Genomic DNA, 21,262 nt, shown 5'->3' on the forward strand with positions numbered 1-21,262 from the left:
CAATTATTGCATAGTTATACCCCATTGCATGATGCTTGGGCGTGTCGGGCGGTATATCGGAACAGTAGTTACATTCCCAACTCTAATGGGAACTTAATGCGGTGTGGTTACGTATATAGGCAGGCCTCTCGTGCCATCTACGCCGCGCCTTACATCGCCTCTGCAGTTGATTCCAGTGAATCCTTCGCATGGAGTACCCCCGCATCCTCTGGTGCATGTGCTATCAGTCACTGACAAAGCCGCCATGTGCCTACGCCTTAGTCATTGGCCACCAGAGTAACTAAGGTGTCCCAATATCAATTCTCTATTTAACGTCCAACTGGGATAACTGGGAAGGGGGATCTGGAGTTGAAAACTGGACAAAATAGGGGCGGAGGAAAAATATTACACAGTAGGAAGTTTGGGATAAGACTCCCTGCAACAATTAAACCGGGTGAGTCAAAAACAAAAGGGAGGGGGAAGAAAAAAAAAACGGGGGATACGCCAGTAAGACATGTCCAGTGGGGCCCATAATCAGGTGTTATGTCTGTGTGTCCCAGGGGGGGTGTGGTCCTGTGTCCAAATAAGTTGGAGCCTAGTGATCAGGGAGGGATGGCCTATTAGTACTATTACGGCATGATGCCATTAACGCTTTATATTGAACACTATCCATTTGCAGTGCTACAGAAAAGTAAAAGTACACTGACCACTCAAACAGCAACAGGGTATGAAGCAATACTGTCAAATCCTTCTATCTGCATTGAGCGAGTACACTCAGTCAATATTCTAGCTTTTTTAGTGCACTCACTAGAGCACACTGATTATGACTGTAGTGTAACATTGGAGGAGGACGATCACCTGGCACATGAGGACCCCTTGTCTGGTGGCCGACAATTGTTCATTGATGGTTCCTTATGGATAAACCAGGAGACAAGGAAAAGTTATACAGGTGCAGCTGATGTTGAGGCTATTGGTACATCTACTGATTATACATTACACACATTGCACCTCTTAACTTTGCCATCCCAAGACTCAGCCCAAGTGGCTGAGTTAAAAGCATTGATAATGGCCCTAAAGGCTTGTCAGCGTCAGCCAGTAATGATATACACTGATTCAGCATATGTCGCTTCCACAGTTCACTCATGACTGAAGAGGTGGGAATGATGAGGATTTCTCAAATCTGATGGGACATCAGTGGTGCACCAACATCTCTTAGCTGACCTTATTGTTGCATTACCAATACCATGTCAGTCAGTCATAAACTTTTATTCGGTTGCCATTTTTTGTAGCCATAAAAAGTACATATAACAGATAAATAAACACAAATTAAAATCAACAGCAGAGAAAAATGAATAGTCCGTTAAAAAAAATTTGTTTAAAATAACCAGTTAACACTTAAAGTTACTTGCGTTTCGAAAATTCGTTAACATGCTACAGAAAAACTCGAGAAGAGAATAGATAAAAATTTTCAGTGATCAGAAATTACAACGATATTTGATACATGATTTTAAAAAGCTAACCACACACTTTGCTCTGTATTCAGATTCCAAGTATTGAATCACCAAAAATGCAGGGCGGCAGGATCTCAGACTCATTTTACGCAGCAATGGAATTATCCAGCGTTTTCGAGGAAATTCATAGTATTTGCAAAACAGCACTACGTGGAGTGTTGACTGGGAAGATAAACCATCACATGGACACTTCATGATAATTGATGACCAGTCCTGCTGTCTTGGAAATGAGACTAGACGGAAAAAAGAATTAAATCTGAACCTTGTTAAAAGATATTTTTCATAAGAGCTCAGGTGAAAAGTTAAATAGGGTTGGATGCCTGGTGCGTTTTGTATAGTTATAATCTGAGCATTCGTGGGTTTGTGTAATTCTTGGGTTAGGCGCAGTGCCCTTAAATGAGTTAAGCATAGTTTTTTCAGGTCTTTCCTTGAAATGTCCATCAGAGTAGAAGGTTCCATAAAGTAAGAAATACAATCCAAATCTTTGAAAAAATTTCTCACATAGGTGAGCCAAGGGATTTCTGACCAGTTTGCCAAGCCCAGACAGTTCATTACAAGGGAACGGGTCAAATGGCACTACGGCTTCCTCCAAATTCGGTGCCACAAGAGAATGGGTTGGCATTTGATGTTATCAGTTAAATAGTCCATACCCAGCTCAATGTGGCAACCGAACGTTGGTGCACTTTGTGGTACTGCCAATAGATATTTTACAAAAACGTTCTCAACCAATTGTAAGGTGTCCGAGTCGGTATAGCCCCCAAACCCCTGCACCGTAGACTGGTACGCTATGGCACTTTGCATAGTAGATTTTTAACAGTTCTGCTGGGGCTGATTTCCCCAATTTCCTCGAGAAGGAGACCAACGCCGAGGTAGCTCTTTGAAAAAGCAATTTTCTACTTCTCATGGCCTGTTTCCAACACAGTTTATTGTCTATCAGGATACCCAGATAGGGATACACCGTGGTACTTTCCAATTTATCTTGATCAATATAAATTGATTTTGGTTTCATTAAGCCATTCCCAATATTCATTACGTATGTTTTTCGAATGTTCACTTTCAGGCCCAGGGATGTCATAAAATTGCAGTATTTATTAAGTTGGTTCTGCAGTTGAATAGGGGTTCTAGCTAAAATCACTGAATCGTCCGCATATAGGAGTGCAGGTATTGGACGATGTTTTATAGTTGGGAGGTCCTGGCTCCCTTCCAGCATCGCCAATTCTAGGCCGTTTGTGTATAGATTGAATAGGAAGGGAGCCAGGACACACCCCTGTCTGACTCCCTTGTTGATTGGAAATGGGGGGGAAAGTTCCCCGTTCACCCCATATCTGACGCGAGCTGTCGCTCCGGAATAGAGTTCGCAGAGAAAGACAACAAGGGGAGGATCTACCCCCATTTCACTAGGAATTGTCCACAATCTGGCATGCGAAACGCAGTCAAATGCTGCGCTGAAGTCAACGTACACAAGGTACAAGTTCCCTTTCTTAGCTCCAACATATTTGCCGATTAGAAGGGCTAGGTTTAAAGCCTTCTCAACAGTACCCAGTCCCTCCTGGAACCCATATTGCAGGTCGGTCATGATGTTATTTGTGATCGCCCAATCTTGAAGACGCTCCAATATCAACCGGCCTGCAACTTTCCCTAGGGAATCCAGGAGGGAAATGGGCCTGTAACAGGCAGGGTCGTTTCGATTGCCCTTCTTAAAAATGGGGAGCAGAATGGAGGTGGACCAGGAATCGATTACACCAGTATATGTAACTGCTTCTAGGACTCGTGTGATGAGAGGGGACCATAATTCCTGATTGTAACTAAAAATATCCAGTGGAACCCCATCCAGGCCGGGGGGCCTTCCTGGATTTAGAGGCGGACAAAGCTCTAACGACATCATCATGGGTGAAGGAAAGCTGGATTGGGTAGATCTGGCCCCCAGACAAACCATCCACCACCTGTAGCTCGCGATTGGTCTCGACGTTGGTTAAACCAAATATCTTGGAGAAGTGGGATACCCACTCCTCGGCAGTTATTGCAACATCTAGATGTTGGGGGGTTGATGCATCATTAAGGAAAGGAGATTTTACAACGCGCCAAAACAGGGAGCTGTCCTTTAATAAGCAGCTCTCATACAGTTGGGCCCACAAGTTTTTCTTTGTTTCCCGTCTGCATTTTTTTTTAGCCAGATTGTAGTCCTTTCTAAGTTTTTTGACCTCAAGTATGTCTCTGACAGGCTTACGCAGGGCCGCTTTTAAGTTAGAGAGGGCTTTGCGACATTGCAAATTAAACCAACCCTTTTTAGGGGATTTGTTGCACTTTGGATTACGGAACAGCTCTTCTCTAATGATTCTGGTAATTTTAATAAAGCTTGTTAAAATCAACTGTGGGGCGGACTCTATGGCTAGGCATTTATATACCCACGGGAGTGCTCTCTTTATTACATTCTCAGTAAGTACTACCGGGTCGATTTTAGCCCATTTAACAGAAAAGCCATTTCGCTTATCCATACTCAAGGACTTTTGAGTTAGTAGGCTAGGTGAATTAGTTATGGGCGCAACAGGCTTAGCTATCACTGTCACACTGTTGGGAAAGTGGTCACTGCAGGGGTCAGAGCCTGTTTTAAAATTTACCAGGTGTTCCTTCATAATCTGAGAGGACAAAATATAATCTATAACACTTGACAGGCCCCTACCATGAAATGTTGGCATAAAATCAACAGGGGGGGGTTCATCAACTCATTTACAAAATCCATTTCTAGTGAAAAAAGACAATCATTTAGGCAGTTACCACTATTCGTGTGAGTGAAATGGGATAAAGAGGACCCATTTTCATCGGTAAGACCACAAAGGTCATTTTTATAATTCTTTCACAATGGAATGTTAAAATCCCCGCCTCAAATCACATATGGGGGAGAGGAAGAACATTGATTCCGCTCTTCAGTTAAAAAATAAGAGATTTCATTTAAAATCTTAACACAATCAACTGAGATTGGATTATTATAAAAATGTACCCAAAAAAATATCATATTTGCGTTTACTGTAATTTTTAGAATTTGGTAGTTCTCCTTGGTTTTTAACTCGAGTAGCTCCGTGCTGGGTAGAATATTTGATATGTACACTGTTAAACCACCCCTAGGTCTACCAAACATACTAGGGGTTGCGGGGGAGAAGAAGGTTTTGAAACCCAGCAGATGGATAGGTGTGGTCGACCAGGTTTCCTGTAGACAGACTATATGGTGTGCATTAATAATTTCTAACCATGATTGCTGATTGATTTTGGTGCGAAGCCCTGCTACATTCCAGAATAAGATGGAGAACTATAAAGTTAGAAGTGATGGAGTTGGCAATTCTTGGGGTAACGACTTATCTATTAGGGAGTTTTCTGTGGGTGGCAAGGGGTTGCAGTCTGATTTGGTTTGGCCATCTGACTTATAGCAGCCATCTTGAGTCGGGCTTAGTTCCAAGGTGTCAGCGACTATATTAGATGAGCCTACATAGGAAACATGGGCTATGGGCTGATCCATGATCTTAATTAATGCATTGGCATTTGGCGCTACTGAACCAGGAAATGAACTTAGTGGTCATTCATTTTCATCCAGCCCCGACAGGATGCTATATCTACTCAATGTGGGATTCGGGGGGGATGAGTAATTGGTCTATAGGGATGTCTGTGTTTTTGAGTATTAAAACTATGACATTGCGGGGGGTAGAAAAAACCCAGAGGCAGGATGTTGATCCCGTGATAATCTAGGAAATCGTTTGCTCCAGCTCTCAGAATTTCCTTAACCAACAGAGGAGAGGCAAAGGTAAGAAGTGTCCCCATCTGTTAATGATGCCGAGGTATGTTTACTCTCGGGCTGATTTGCTCGGTATTAGTCATTTTACTCCTTGTTGCCTTCAGGAGTTGATTAGTCCTCTCCGTGGCCCGTATACCTGTACTTGCTCGTTTTTGTCCCTTACTGCCCCCATCCCCATTCGCGCTCTTAGAGAGCTCTCCTCGGTTAACTCCCTCCGTAGTAGACCTCTGGTTCCTCAAGGTTTTACGGTCTGGAATCTGAATATTAGATCCCTACCGAAGCACCAGGCAGAACTGCATGATCTTATTAGCGAGGAATTACCAGACTTATTTTTTATGACGGAAACGGTGGAGAAGTGTGGCTCACTGGTTAGAGGAGGCAGACCTGGAAGCAGAGGTCAGTCCGGGACCAGGGTTCAATTCCCGGCTCGGCGGGGTCTTGAGTCCTAAAATGTCCATGGACTCGACAATTCTCGCTCCGGTGCCTACTCGATTCACGGGTTCACACTCTGCGACTCTGGGCAATAGCTTGCTTAATCTCCACAACGGCCCCTCGCGGCGGGATGCCTGGCTTTCACCTTCTTGCGGATACCCTGCTGGGGTTATCTCACAGGGGAATACCAGGAGGGGTTCCCTAAGCAAGCGCTTAGAGACCGCTTGGTGATTTGCGCTATATAAATTCCTGTACATTTACATTTACATTTACATTTACATTTACATGGCTTCAAGAAGCTGATGCGGCCGTCATCAATCTTGCCCTCCCCTCCGATTACTCCATCTTTACACACAATCGGTTATCCAGGGGTGGTGGCATTGCTGTAGCAGTTAAATCCTGCTATCCATGTGAATGGAGGGTAGTAGACCTGGCGGGGTGTGAAAGTGCGTTTTTCAAAATCTCCATCAGCCATCAGTTCACCCTGTCCGGACTTTTAATTTACCGCCCTCCTGGCTGTGACACTAACTTTCGAAAGGCTCTCCCAGATGTGTCAGTTCCCTGCCACTGGGCTGCGCTAAGTTTTGCATCCTTGGAGATCTTAATCTTCATTTTGATTGCGCCTATTTGCCCAATGTCAGCAGTACTTTAGCTGATTTGGAGGCCCTTCAGCTCACTCAATTGGTCACCTTCCCTACTCATCGGGGGGGCCGCACTCTTGACCCTTTTTTTACTAATTTAACTGGGGTCAAGGTTATCAGGCCTAGTCCTGTAGCTTGGACTGACCATTTTCTAGTGAAAATCTTCCTTGTGCTTAAAGAGCATCCGTTTAAGCCCCAAGATAGAGTAGTGATGAAACGTCACTGGAAGAAACTCAAACTGGATGACTTCCATCATCTCCTGGAGGTCAACCCATTAGGCTCTCACCTTAGTGTGGAAGCTGGGTATAACGCCTACTGTGATTGGGTTTCTCGGGCTCTAGATGCTCTAATCCCAGCCGCCTGGACCAAATGCTGTTCTAGAGAACCCAGCCCATGGTACGACAGTTCCCTGGCTCTGCAAAAAAAGCCTGCAAACAGGCAGAAAGGGAATGGCGGAAAACCTATGAGGCTGGGAAAAAACTGCTTATCTCTCCAAAATTAAATCATACCATAGAGCGGTATGTAGAGCCCGTGTGGCTTATTATGCCCAGGAATTCAGAAATAGCTTTAACCCGTCCAAGCTAATCTTCAAAGTCCTTAAGGACCTGATGGCCAAAAGAGCCACTGCAGCGGGAGTTTGCTCTGTGGGCCACTGCGAAAATCTTGCAGCTTTTTTTAGAGAAAAGGTTCAAGCCATCTATCGTGCCTTGCCCACTACTAATCAGGGAGATGAGCCCCCCAGTTTTACACCTTCCATAGGTGAGGCTTTATCTTCATTACCCAATTTGTCGATGGAGGCATTCCATAAACTGGTTTCTAAAATTAAATCAGGCTCACCAGAGGACCCACTGAAGCCTGCCCAGTTCAGAGAATCAGCTGCTGTCTGCCTCCCTCCAATATGCCACCTCATTAATCTCTCCCTAACTTCGGGCATTGTCCCGATGAAGTGGAAACAGGCCGTTGTAACACCAAGACTCAAAAAGGCCACCCTGGACCCCCTTAAACTTGAGAGCTATCGCCCTATTTCTCTCCTTCCTTGGGCCGCGAAAATTGCGGAAGCCCATGTGAATGGTATGCTGACTAAGCATCTTGCTAGGGAATGTATTCTGGACTCTTCCCAGAATGGGTTCCGTGCGGGCCACAGCACGGAAACCGCCCTGCTCTCTATGACGGAACATCTTCGTTCTGTGCTAGACTCCGGTCAGACCGCGGCACTGATACTTCTCGACCTAAGTGCCGCGTTTGACACGGTTTCGCACAGAATTTTACTTCAACATCTACGAGAGGCAGGGGTTGAGGGCACTGCTCTCGATTAGTTTCGCTCCTTCCTATCTGATCGGACCTTCAAGATTGCCACTCCACCGTTTGAGTCCAAACTCTATCCCCTGGATCTGGGTTTGCCTCAGGGTTCGTCCTTGAGCCCCCCATTATTTAATCTTTATGTGAGGCCGCTGGCTGATGTCGTCAATCACTGGGGTCTGACCATGGCCTCATACGCTGACGACACGCAGCTGGCGGTCACCCTAAGTGGGGACTCAGACCGTGACGCTCCCAGATTGCGGGAAGGACTCCTGGCAGTGGCTAGCTGGATGAACACCAACTGCCTCCAGCTTAACGCTAAAAAAACGGAGGTCATGATAGTGGGTAAGCGAGCGAATCTTTGGGATGATAAGTGGTGGCCCCCTGAGCTGGGTGTAACCCCTATCCCAGTGACAGAGGTAAAGAACCTGGGGGTTTGGCTTGACCCTGCACTTAACTTTTGTGGCCACACTAAAAAAGTAGCTGCTACCTGCTTTGGCATCTTACGAGGGCTGAGACCTATCCTGTGATTTTTTGACGCCTTAACTAGGCAGTTGGTTATTCAAGCATCGATATTATCTCGGCTTGATTACGCCAACTCATTATTCCTGGGTGCCAACCAGGCTGAAATCACGCGGATGCAACGTATCCAGAACGCTGCCGCCAGAGCCTTGGTAGGGCTACCGGGGTTCTGCTCTGCCGAGAGCACCATCCGCTCCCTTCATTGGTTGCCGGTGGCACAGAGGATTCATTTTAAGGCACTATGCTTGTCGTTTAAGATTCTCAAATGGCTTCCCCCCCGATTCTTGACAATCTTTTGAAGACTTATGTTTCTCTGCGCCCTTTGAGATCTATGGGCCAAAACTTGGCTGTGGTTCCGCGATTTAGATTATGCAGAGTGGGAGGACGCTCCTTACGAGTCCGAGTCCTGGCTGCGAAGCTGTGGAATTCTTTACCGTCCCACATCCGCGAAATTGATGAAATGTTGATATTCAGGAAAGCTATTAAAACGCATCTGTTTTCCCATCTCTTTTAGGACTCTGCCTAGTGTGCCTCTTCCATCTTCTTGCTGTGTTGTGTCTGGATTCCCTTCCAGAAGCGCCGGGACGCCCCTTTGATGGGGCATCTGTGCACTATAGAAGTGTTATTATCATAACATAACATAACATAACATAACTATAATATCCCCACCTGATGCCAAATCTCTAAGTCCTAGACGTTTTATGCGCCTCACCATTTTGAATTCCTGAAAGAGGAACTTAGTTAATCCTACCCTGGAGGCCAGCCAGTGGAGGATTTGTTCTTTAGCGAGGTCTGGTTTTCGCTTTCTGGGATTAAGAGTTGAGGGACATTTGCCAACACTATCGTGTAGGGCGTGGCTTCTGGAGGCAGGTGTAAATGGTCATTACTGGGAGTTAAAAGGCTCGCACCTGTGGAGCCGGTTATCACATCCTGTTTGTGAGCAGTAACTTGGCTACTTGTTAAAGTTGCAGGGCACCTGTTTTGTGGGAGCCTAGATGGATCCGAAGAGTAAGATGGAGCGGACATAGTTACAGGAGGACAAGATGGAGGAGCCTCTATAGTAGAATTTATCCAGACACTGGGAATGGCAACAGGAGCATTATTGTTAAGGAGGGGTATTGTGGCTATGTTGTTACTTATAGCAGTGCCATCCCTCAGCTGTTTGGTACTATTGTCTTTTATAATCGTTTCAATATGTGTTAATCTGGAGGTTAATTGATCGAATCTGACCCTTACAAAGAGATCCAAACGCTCTATGCAGGCTACCAATACCTGCAGCTCCTTCTGGAGATTTGTGATGAGTGGGCCTGGGTGTTCCGTTGAGCACCAGGAAGTATAGATTTATGTCTTGGGGACTGATTTACAACTCTTGTGGGTTTTGGGTGGGAACGAGCAGGTAGTGGAATAACCTTAGGATCTATATCTAGGACGTTAATTGTAGGGAAACGGGGGATTTTGGATTTTTTAGTGGGGGGTTGTGAACCAGAATCATTTTCCAAGCTATTTATTACGTCAGAAGCGTGAGAGACGCATCCGTTCGAAAGGGGAGCTGGAGATGTTCCTGGGTGTGTGTACTTTTTGTCAGTTGGGGGCGAGGAAGAGTTTTGGCTCAGTCTAGAAGTTGTTCCCTCTATAGATTCTTCGACAGACAAAATTTGTTTGTCGATTACCCCAACCGCCCCTGTCAGATACGAGAGAAGGGACTGCTGGGAGGTGGTACGATGGGAAATGGGCTCTGGATTTTTTGCGGATTTAGGGCTCAGATGTTTCCTCTTCCCCATGTCTGAAGTGCTGATTGACAGGGGTAAATGGGTCAGAGCGCGTAATGGAGATAACAATATCTTGCACAGCCCCTACTAAAGCCTAAATAGAGAAATAATGTTATTTGCTGTTGTATACAAAAACAAGCGGTGGATTTGTAATAAATTGTCCGAACAGTGTGATGCTATAATAAATATTTTTACCAGGGTCTTTGGCCCAGTCCAGTCTCCTCAGGCCTCTGAGGGCCACAGAGGGCCCGCCCTATGCCAAGGCTTCGCCCGGCGTCCCGCTCGCGTCCCGCAACGCTAAAGAGGCGCGCTTTATGCTGCGACTCCGGGGCAGGAGGATGACGATGGCGGCTCCTGCCGCAATGCCCCACGGGATCAGCAGTCCTCCGCTCGGCGGCCGCTGATGGCTGGAGCGGCGGCGGGAGGGCTCTGGGCTGCAGTGGAGCTTGACTAGGTGGGATCCGGGCAGTGCAGGGATCAGGTAGGGCCCAAGAGTTCGTTATCCAACGGGAAAATGAATGGAAATACCATGTCAAGTGGCAGTGGTTATGTGCCAGGCACATACAAAAGGAAAAGATTATGTGTCTGAAGAACTGACGCTGCTGTTAAAGCAGCGAAGGAAGCTAGTTTATATGCAATGAAAATATGCAGTATGTACACTTTAGATGCAGATGATTAAGTTGAAATAAAACACTGTGAGAATATTTCTACAGAGGCATTATTAGACATTCAAAATTCTGCACCACAACATGAGAAAGATCCCTGGAAATCAAGGAGGGAGTGACTGGATTTCTAAATCTCCTTTATAGATCAGTAACTCTGGGTAAAGGTATAATGCCCCAGTCTCCACTTATAACAGCCCTTTGACAACTCAGTTTACCAACACAGAATTCTAAAAGAGTAATGATGGATGAATTCAACAAAAGCTGGCTTATCCCTAATTTAGGACCATTAGTTGATGTATTCCTAGCTTCATGTCATGTATGTTATTGGTACTCTAGTAAGAGATCACCAAAAATGCCTTCATCTTCAATTCCAAGACCAATAGATTAGTTCATAGAGTTACACATAGACCTTGTTGATATGATACAAAAATTTAACGGGTATAGGTACTTGTTACTAGTGGTGTGTCTACTTTCATGATGGATTGTAGCGGGACCCTGCTCCAAATGTGATGCTGTCCAGGCAGCCAAATCCCTGGTGATAGAGGTCATGCTGAGGTGGGGGCTTCCAGCAGCATATGCAGCGATAAGGGCAAACACTTCGCTAACACAGTATTTCAGAAAATTACTAAACTATTAGGAGTGGAACACCAGTTTACCACCCAGAGAGTAACGGAATTGTAGAGAGGATGAATGGCTTATTAAAAAGTAAAGTAGCAAAGGTTTGTGAGACATTGAAAAATAATTGGCTTTACTACTCACTCTGTATGCGTTGAGAAATGCCCTTTCAAAGGATCATCATTTGACCCCTCACCACATTGTAACAGGTAGGCATTCTAATTTCTTTAAACAAAATCTAATGATTCGTTCTGTTACCAAGTCTGCATCAGAAAGTGTTTGCAAAGAAATTAATGCATAGATGTCAGCATTAACAAAACCTGTACAGGTTTATTCTAAACAGGTTCAGCAGCAACAGGCCAACAGTACTGCATCACCCCAACCTTTGTCTTCAGCAATAAGCATCTGTTCCTTGGTCTTTGTGCACAACTTTGTGAGGACATGGAAGGACCCCAAGTTTCTAGGTCCCTACCAAGTATCACAGAGCACACCAATATCAGTAAAAGTGGAGGGGATGCGGAACTGGGTCCATGTAACAGATCTTATTCCATTTTCGGTCTCACTCCCGAACAGAGGGGAGGAAGCAATGGTCCAAGTGCAAATGACACAATGAAGAGACAGTTAAATTATATTCGTCATATTATAATAATGAGTTCAGTGGTTATGATTCTTGCTCAGATAATTTGCTATTGTATTATGTGTTATGTAAACGCAAAGGACCCCACCTATAGGGAAGAAATATTACGCTTTCAGGGCTGTTTTTATTGAAACAGGTATACATCCTTTGCATGATTCTTTACTTGATAATATGTGGTATACAGATATGCATAATAAAGGTACCACTACACAAAATGATAGTTGTTATATATGTTCTCCTATTCCCCATGCCATAGAAACACCACCTTTAGTGTATCCTAAAGACGTGCCTGTTCATATAAAGAACTGTTTATTGTGTCTTTTCTTGTGGAGGATAAAAGCACAGTTACAGCCAATTCATGTTAATCCTGTGACTGCCCAAGTTAATACTACTAGATTTGATACAACCTCTGAAGTTTAACAAATTCTGATAGATAAAACAGAGATAATGAAAGAGATATCCAGAGTGAAGGGAGCAGGGCAGAAATATAGTTATGTAAATTGGGAGGAAGCTGTATTGGAATGAGGGGCCATATCTTTGGATGTATGACACTACAACGCATGCTTTTACCACGCATGCTGTTACAATGCAGTTTTTACAACGCATGCTGTTACAATGCATAGCGCTTTGGGGTGCTGTATAGTGAATAGTTTAATTTACTATTCCAACTCCAGTCCCCGTGGATAGTAGGGAAGGTGTTGGATAGTAAATTAAATCTATTCCCTATCCTAGAGCGCCCCCCAGTGCAATGCGTTGTAATGCTTTTCGTTGTAAAACCTGCGTTGTAATAGCACTGCGTTGTAAAAGTTTCGTTGTAAAGGATGTTTCCCCATATCTTTATAGAATGACACATAAACAATTAATCCTTTGAGATTTGATGATGTAAAAAGATCATATCAGCAAGTATGGGATGAAAACATTAAGATATATACATGGACTGAAACTAAATGACATCCTAAGCTAGCTGTGAAACAAATGAAATTCTCTCTTTGCTTTCAGGGACAGAATGTGAATTGTGGCTCAACTATATACAATGCCGATATGCAGGGCGGAACCTCCAAACTTATGGATTTGTTCTGGCAGTGTCGCGCTTGAATATACACTCAACTACCACCCGACTGGAGTGGACTCCGCTCCCTGGTGACTCTGCACACCCCATCTATGGTAATACCAGCAAAAGGAATAAAAGATTTGCATTCTATGAGTAAACATCAACTTTGCTGCAGCATCACAGAAGAAAAAGAATGTCTGAGTACTTTGGAACTTCAGTGTGGCAGGATGTGCCCAAAGAGTATAGGCTGTTCAATGATGCCCAAAAGCAACTGCTCACTGGGTGCAAATTACCTGGTGTGAGTTGATGAAGACTTTAAATGCAACTGTAGATGGCTTTAATGCACTTTTATACCAGCTAATGATGAAGATGAACGAAACCTGACTTTGCATAACTTGCATACACAAATGAACAAAGACCCCAGCAAGGACCCAGGACCCCAGCAAGATGGCCGCCCGGTAGGAGCTCTCATCCGGAGCTCCTAGTGCTAGGGATCCCTCGTTGGGATTTATCCCGGATAGCACTCATCTTCCTGCGTGAAAAATAATTCCGAGTAACTGGATTTTTAACGAGTAACTGGATTGGCTGTAAAAAGTAACTGGATTGGACAACTACATCGAAAAAGACACCTACCTTTATCACTGGCGGCTGGGACCCTTGCGACTAACATCGGAGCACCGGCAGAGCACGAGATAGCGGGGGAGTGCCACAGTGAATGCTGCGGTTGCTGCTGGAGGCTGGTGGCGGCTGGGGACCGGGAGGCTGTGGGCGTCGGAGAGGCACTACTGTCTGGTGCCCCGGCGCGGCCGTGGCTGCCGGGGCTGTCTGCTGCGATCGCCGATCACTGGCGGGCACAGGATCAGTCATCTCATCCGCTCCGGTTTCCCCCTGCTGACGGTTTGAGGACTGTCGGGACCGTCTGCCGGGACGCCAGCCACTGACGAGCACTGTGGAGGTGATATAGGCGAGGCGGGCAGTCTGTGGCGTTTGAGGAGGTGCCCCAGCACAGTGGTGCGGAGCGGGACGACGGGGCCGACCCTCCTGCTGAGAGAGCCTGCGTGGAGAACGACGAGCGCGACGGAGGCACTGGAGGATTGGTGCCCGCACTAGAGCCCCGGTCTAGAGGAATCCTAGCGGACAGCTGGCACCAGGACCAAGGCGGGAGGAACACCGGACCCCTTCCCCACTCACTCACGACCTGAAGCAGGGACCACCTCCCCACGGTAGCAAAGGGCACTGAAATCAGCACCGGGACACGGCAACGCAACCCCCCCCCTCCCGCCCACTCCGCAGCTGAGGAATACTAGCGGACTGGAGGGCTGAGAGGGACGCTGATTGCTGGCAAACACAGTGGTGTCACTATCTCTCGAAGCGAACCCGTGAGAGCTAAGCACAGCTCAACTTCAAAAAGTACTTTTTAATAGGAGCAAGCGAGTGATGTGATCCCGGAGTCTAGCAGGAGCTGTAGGGGCGACAGAAGACCGAAGCCTGCCCCCATCGACACCGGTGGATACCGGTGGATACCTGGCAAACGGCTGAGCCGCTTTTCAGGATAATACAGGCTGGGAGCCCCGATTTGAGATTTGAGATCAAGGACATACAGTACATACAGCCACATACTCTACGAAGCAGAAGGGACTGAACCAATCATGGACTAAAGCAGTGCTTCTGTAAAACTCTACTGGCAATATTTACAGGCACACAGGAACTTAAGGTATTTACTTCTCCCACCCGCCTGCTCTCTTTTAAAAAATCTAAATCCTTTGTTCAAAATGGCTGGGGCCATAAAACTGTAGCAATAAATCCCCCCATACCTCTGTTGTCCACGTGGCCCCTCAGCTTAACTCCCCCACACAGAGATAAGAATTCCTCCCAGCTAGCCTTGAGCTCTGCTTGCTTAAACAGAAAGTGTAATCTCTTCCCCTGTGCTTAAAGTAATAGCAGCAGACAGAGGACTAATATCTCTATCTCCCCTGCCGGCACAGCAACAAACAGAGGACTACTGTCTCGATCTGATCTATTTGGCGGCCATTTTAGACTAGTCTCTATTGGAAAGAATGTCTGCCTATTATTGCAGTATTACACTCCTAGCTCTATTTTGAACTTTTGTAATACACAGATTACTACCTCATATGTGAAAGAGCGTTTTGCCATCATAGCAGTATTACACTCCTAGCTTTATTTTGAACATTTGTAATGTACAGATTGCTACTTTATATATGAAAGAGTGTTTGCATATCATTGCAGTATTATACCTATAACGGTATTTTGAACATTTGTAATGCACAGTTTACTACCTCATATATTTTGGTTCCTCACTAGTGCCACTTTTACCTGTATTTTGAACATTTGTAAATGCACAGATTGCTACCTCACATTTGTTTGGTTTGACATCCAATGTCATTTTCGACTCTTGAGATTTGACTCACGCAATTTGTTGTATCTGGATCCTATTTCTATATTCTATCAGTATTAGACCTGCACTTTTACCTGTATTCTGAACATTTGTAAATGCACAGATTGCTACCTCATATTTTTTGGTTTGACAACCAATGTCATTTTCGACTCTTGAGATTTGACTCACGCAAATTGTTGTATCTGGATCCTATCTCTATATTCTATCAGTATTAGACCTGCACTTGTATTCTGCACTACTTTGCTCATTTCCGTAACCAACTCCCCTTTCCTACCTTCTCTCTCCTGTTAGGCACAGACTGCTACCTCATACTTAATATAAACCTAACGTAACCTACTCCTATTCCTACAGACTGCTACCTCATACTTAATATACACCTAATGTAACCTACTTCTATCCCTATCTTGACATCTTACATGTCATATCCTGCACTATTGCACAGTTATACAACCTGCATCCATTTTCACTCTTCTCTCTAAGGCACCGACTACTATCCCATATATCTTGGGTTGCACACGACTTACACCCCTGCCCCCTAGGGCCACTCTTGATCCATATATCTCTGGTTGATCACTAGTGTCACCTCTGCCCCTTAGGGTCACTTTTGATCCGTGTAACTTGATACTTGCATCTGTACCCTTTCCCAGTATTTTACTTCACTTCTGTACTTTGTAATGCCGTATATATTTGCTTTACTTTGTAATATCATATGTATTTGCTATACTGTAATAACGTATGTATTTGATATACTGCACACTCGTATATCCTGGCTATGCTGATCACTAGTGCCACTTTTGTACTCTATAACCTACTGTATGTATATGTTTCTCTGCACACTCTTACATTGGGACTATGCTGATTGATCACTAGTACTACTATTGCACTGCGTAACGTACCGTATGTATTTGTTTCTCCTGCACATGTGTACCACTACACTGCACTCCCCCATTCCCTCCTAAACCATCATCGCAACATGGATCCGATCGGCAATAACACATATAAAATCAACAACCCACCGTCACTCACCAAAAAAGCCGCTAAATGCTTTAAACACAACTTCCTTAGGTCACACCCTGAAACCCCCTTTGCTGACACCTACTTCTCACCGGTCACTGGATCCCAGAACACTGATATCATATTCCATACCACACGCAGAGCTCAATGGAGAAAAGCGTTCCTCACCCTACTCACCGTCTCCTCCACCAGGAAATCCGCTCACAGCCTAACTCTCTCCATCACACCATCCCAACTCTTTCCAGGCAGAGCCACCATCACCATTTACAATAACGGGATTGTCCTAGCTCAATCCACAGACAGGAACCTGGAACTGCTAGACAACTTGTTCCCCACCTTCAAAAAGCACCTCTCCCACTCGCGGTCCAACACTCATATCCCCTCCAGTCCCACCAACCATGACCCCACAGCCACATACTCCTCAATCAGGGACACACCTACCACCCTTGATCGCCCATCTCCCACCCACAACCCCTCTAGCCCAGTTCAGCACCATGCAGTTGTAACACACGCTTCAAACACAGACCCAGATCGCTCCCCCTCTTACACCACTCACACCCCCACCCCTTTTAACAACACCCAGACCTCCACACACACCATCAACACTCCTCTCACACCTACAGCGGGCATCAATACTCCGCTCACCCCTAACAGCACAGCTCTCACACACAACACACCTAACATAGTCCAGCACCAGAACAACACGCACTGCGACAAACCCCCCCCTTCATCCCCCCCCATTCTCAGCCCCCATTACCCACTAACTAACCACGAGGAACACACCTCCTCTCTTAATTCAACTCCCCCTCCCCACAACAGGACCATCCCCTATCCCATTTAACCTCCTGCTCTCAGCCCCCATTACCCTTCTTGCTCCCCCACCACGACTACCAGTCTCCCAGCCTACACCCTGACCCCCCGCCTACCACCAATGCCCTCACTCATACCGCCAACCTCCTCCCTACCTCATCCACACCCCTCCCGCCCAAAACATCTCTCCCCCTAGCACCTCCCCGTACACCAACACAACGCATACCTCCTCGAACACCAGCCAACGCACCCACCTGCACACGAATTCCCTAGTCAGCCATTCTCCTCTGACTGCCGCCCCCACCTCCACCACCTACCCCACGATGGACATCATCATGGCCACCCTTACTCAGATCAAAGAAGACATACACAACATCAAGGAACTACTCGCCACCCACCTCAAACACCCTGCACCCACCTCCCCTCTCAACTTGTCCCCTACCCCTCCAGCTGACTCCCTCACTCAACACGCCCCAAACAGGGCGTCAATTGCTGTCCATAGGCGCAGCAATTGCCCTCGTCCCCCTCGTCGTCCCTACAAACCCTCACACAACTACACCTCCCCGCCCAACGGGTCCCCTCGTCCCCCTTGTCGTCCCTACAACCCCTCACACAACTACACCTCCTCGCCCAACGGGTCCCCCACCCTTCCGACTAACTCTCTCACTCAACTCTCCCCCAACCTGACCTCACTCCCAGCTAGCAATCGCAACAACCGCCCTCGTCGCACCCTCAACTCTACTTCTGACCGCGACACACTCACCCTTCTCCGCTCCTATGACCCAGCCCCCCAAAATAACACAATGACCCCACACCTCAACATTCCCACGATACACTCAAATCCCCTTAGACCCCCCACACTAAACAGCAGATTCTCCCCAATAACCTTAGAAAAGTCCCTCTCTCTCTAGAACCGTCCACCACTCTCAACACACCTCGTCTCAAATGCACTCTCCTCAACTGTAGATCGGCCTCGAAACACTCTGCCGCTATTGCTGATCTCATCTTATCAACGGACCTTGACATACTCATCTTGACCGAAACCTGGCTAACTGAATCTTCGACACCTATAATGGACATTCTGGTTCCTCCCAACTACCACATTATCAGGCTAGACAGAGTAGGCAAATTAGGTGGTGGAATCGCATGCATCTACAGGAATAATCTCTCTGTGCAGAAAGTCAATTCTACCTCCCTACCATCCCCAACAACCTGGGAATACATCTGCCTTGACATTATCAGTGAGGGCAAACCGATATGCTCTCTTCACAGCATCTACCACCCACCCAGGGACAACTTCACCTTTTCCCAACAAATCATGGATATGATCACAACCAATTCCGGACGGCAGCTCACCCAAATATACCTTGGTGAGTTCAACCTCCACTGGAATGATTGCAAGGACGCGGTGGTAAATAGTCTTAAAAACTTCCTCGATGCCCTCAACCTAACCCAAATATGCAACAGCCCGACCCACGAGAAAGGTTCTATCCTCGACCTGATCATCTCCAAAGAGGAATCTATCCAACTCGACTCTATCCAACCCTGTGACTGGTCAGATCATCATACTGTCACATTCTTTATCAATGAAAAAGTTAAAGTTAACCCGGCTCAAGTATCCAAACCCAAAGTCTGGAAAAGAGACATGAAAAAACTCAACCCAGGCTCTCTACCCCCTAACAGGTGCAATCTCTTACTGCCACCGACAGGCGATACGGAAGTTCAAACACTGACTGACCACTATCTCAACGCTATGACCTCTATAATTAATGAGGCTGCTCCTATGCAGCTAAAAAGAGCCTCTACTAAAATCTCTAATCCATGGTACGACGGGAGACTCAATGAAGATAGACGAGACATGCGAATGGCAGAGCGTACCTGGAGATCAGCTCCCTCGGCAATGCACCTAAAAAATCTGAAGAAAAAGAGAAACGCCTACTTCAGGAAAATAAAACGCTCAAAATCAGACTTCTTCAGCCTCCAGCTCGACCAAGCAAAAAACCGTCCGAGAAAACTGTTTGAGCTAATCAGATCACAATCCAAATATCAACCCCAACCACTCACCACTGCGCGTGAGGCACCATCCTGTGAAGACTTCGCTGCTTTCTTTACCCAAAAAACTGACAACATAAAGAGCGATCTCCTCATTGACGCAAGCCTCTACTCCAAACCCCAGTGCCTAGCAGCCACTGAACCAAAAAACAATGCCACATGGTCAACCTTTGGCACATACTCAGAAGAAGAAATTGGCAAACTGCTCAGCACCCTGAAACCATCCAATCACCTCACGGACCCCCTTCCTGCTGCAGCAGTAAAAGACTTTACCCCCTTTCTTATCCCTCTCTGGACTAAAATTATCAACAGCTCTCTCCAACAAGGAAGCATACCTGACTCCCTAAAAGTTGGTCAGGTCACACCCCTCCTAAAGAAACCTACAGCCGACCCCTCTGATCTCAACAATTACCGTCCCATTACCAATATTCCCACTCTCGCCAAACTGCTGGATAAATGCGCACAACTACAATTGTCTAAACACATTGAACAATTTGATCTCCTCAACCCGCACCAGTCAGGCTTCCGAGCAGGGCACAGTACAGAAACGGCTATGACTCACATAATTGACGACGCACTTCAAATGCTAGACCAAAACGACACCTGCCTCCTCATCCTTCTTGATCTCTCCTCAGCATTTGATACCGTTAAACATGAGAATCTACTTGAGCTCCTAAACACAAGAATGGGCTTATCTGGAACTGTTCTCAAGTGGTTCACCTCCTTTCTTCACAACAGGTCGCAGAAATTCAAGAGCAACAACCTGATGTCTTCGCCAATACCCGTAACGCTAGGTGTCCCCCAAGGATCCTCTCTATCCCCAACTCTGTTCAACCTAGTCATGGAACCGCTCACCACCTTGCTACAAGCATCCAATGTACACTTTCACATGTACGCAGATGATACCCAACTTTATCTCAAATTACAGTCCCCCAAGGACATCTTGCTCCTAAACTCAACGATCAGATGCACCCAATCCTGGCTGGCAGATAATCATCTCAAACTCAATGCCCTGAAAACAGAGTTCCTTCTGATCTCACCTCCAGCGAAGGTCTCCACCACTCAAATTTGGCTTAAAGACCTAACCGCACTCAATGTCCAACCCACCATCGTGGACTCAGCAAAATCCCTAGGCATAACACTCGACACCAATTTGAACATGCAGCAACATATCAGCAAGGCAACAAAGGGAGCAAACTTCCAGATCAGCACTCTGAGGAAACTTAAACCCTACCTCCCAGCCAAAGACTTCCAAACGGCAGTACAAGCACTAGTCATCCCTCGAATTGAATACGGCAGCATCGCCCTCTGTGGACTCCCCCTAACTACAACCGCACCCCTAAGAGCTTCTCTAAACGCTGCAGCGAGACTCATCACTGGGTCAAAAAAACACTCCCATATTACCCCTGACTTGAAATCCCTGAACTGGCTGCCATTTGAAGCCAGAATACATCTGAAAATCGCCTGCATGACACACAAGGCGCTACATCTAAAATCACCCGGATACCTCGCTCAGAAACTGACTATCTCTGGAGGAGCTAGAAACACCAGAGGCACAAACAATCTTCTGTTGAAACCTCGAAGATTCCGGAAGGAAAAAACATATAAGCGCTCCTTCTCGGGAATGGCGCCTAGGATCTGGAACTCTCTCCCACCCGAAACCAGGCTTATCTCCTCCACCACACTCTTTAAAAATGAAGTAAAAGATATCCTCATGGCTAAATACACCTGAACTATTATCCTGACCACGGTTAGTACTCTGCACCGATCTATACTACATGTTTGACCCTTTTGATTATTTGTATGAACTGTCTTATTACTCACATGTTTGGCTTTGTAGCCACCTATTTGTACCATTTTGTACTCGTCATGTTGGGCTTAGTTGCCACCTATTTGTATTAATTGACCTATTGATTTATCTGTTAACCATGCTCCCCCATGTACTCCTCTTTGTAAAGCGCTCTGATATCTGCAAGGATCTTGTCCGCGCTATATAAAACTTTCAAAATAAATAAATAAATAAAAGAGGGGGGGGGGGTATCCGGATGAGTGGTTCACTAGCTGG

The sequence above is a fragment of the Lissotriton helveticus genome, chromosome 1_1 (assembly GCF_964261635.1).
Source record: "Lissotriton helveticus chromosome 1_1, aLisHel1.1, whole genome shotgun sequence".
Lineage (NCBI taxonomy): Eukaryota > Metazoa > Chordata > Amphibia > Caudata > Salamandridae > Lissotriton > Lissotriton helveticus.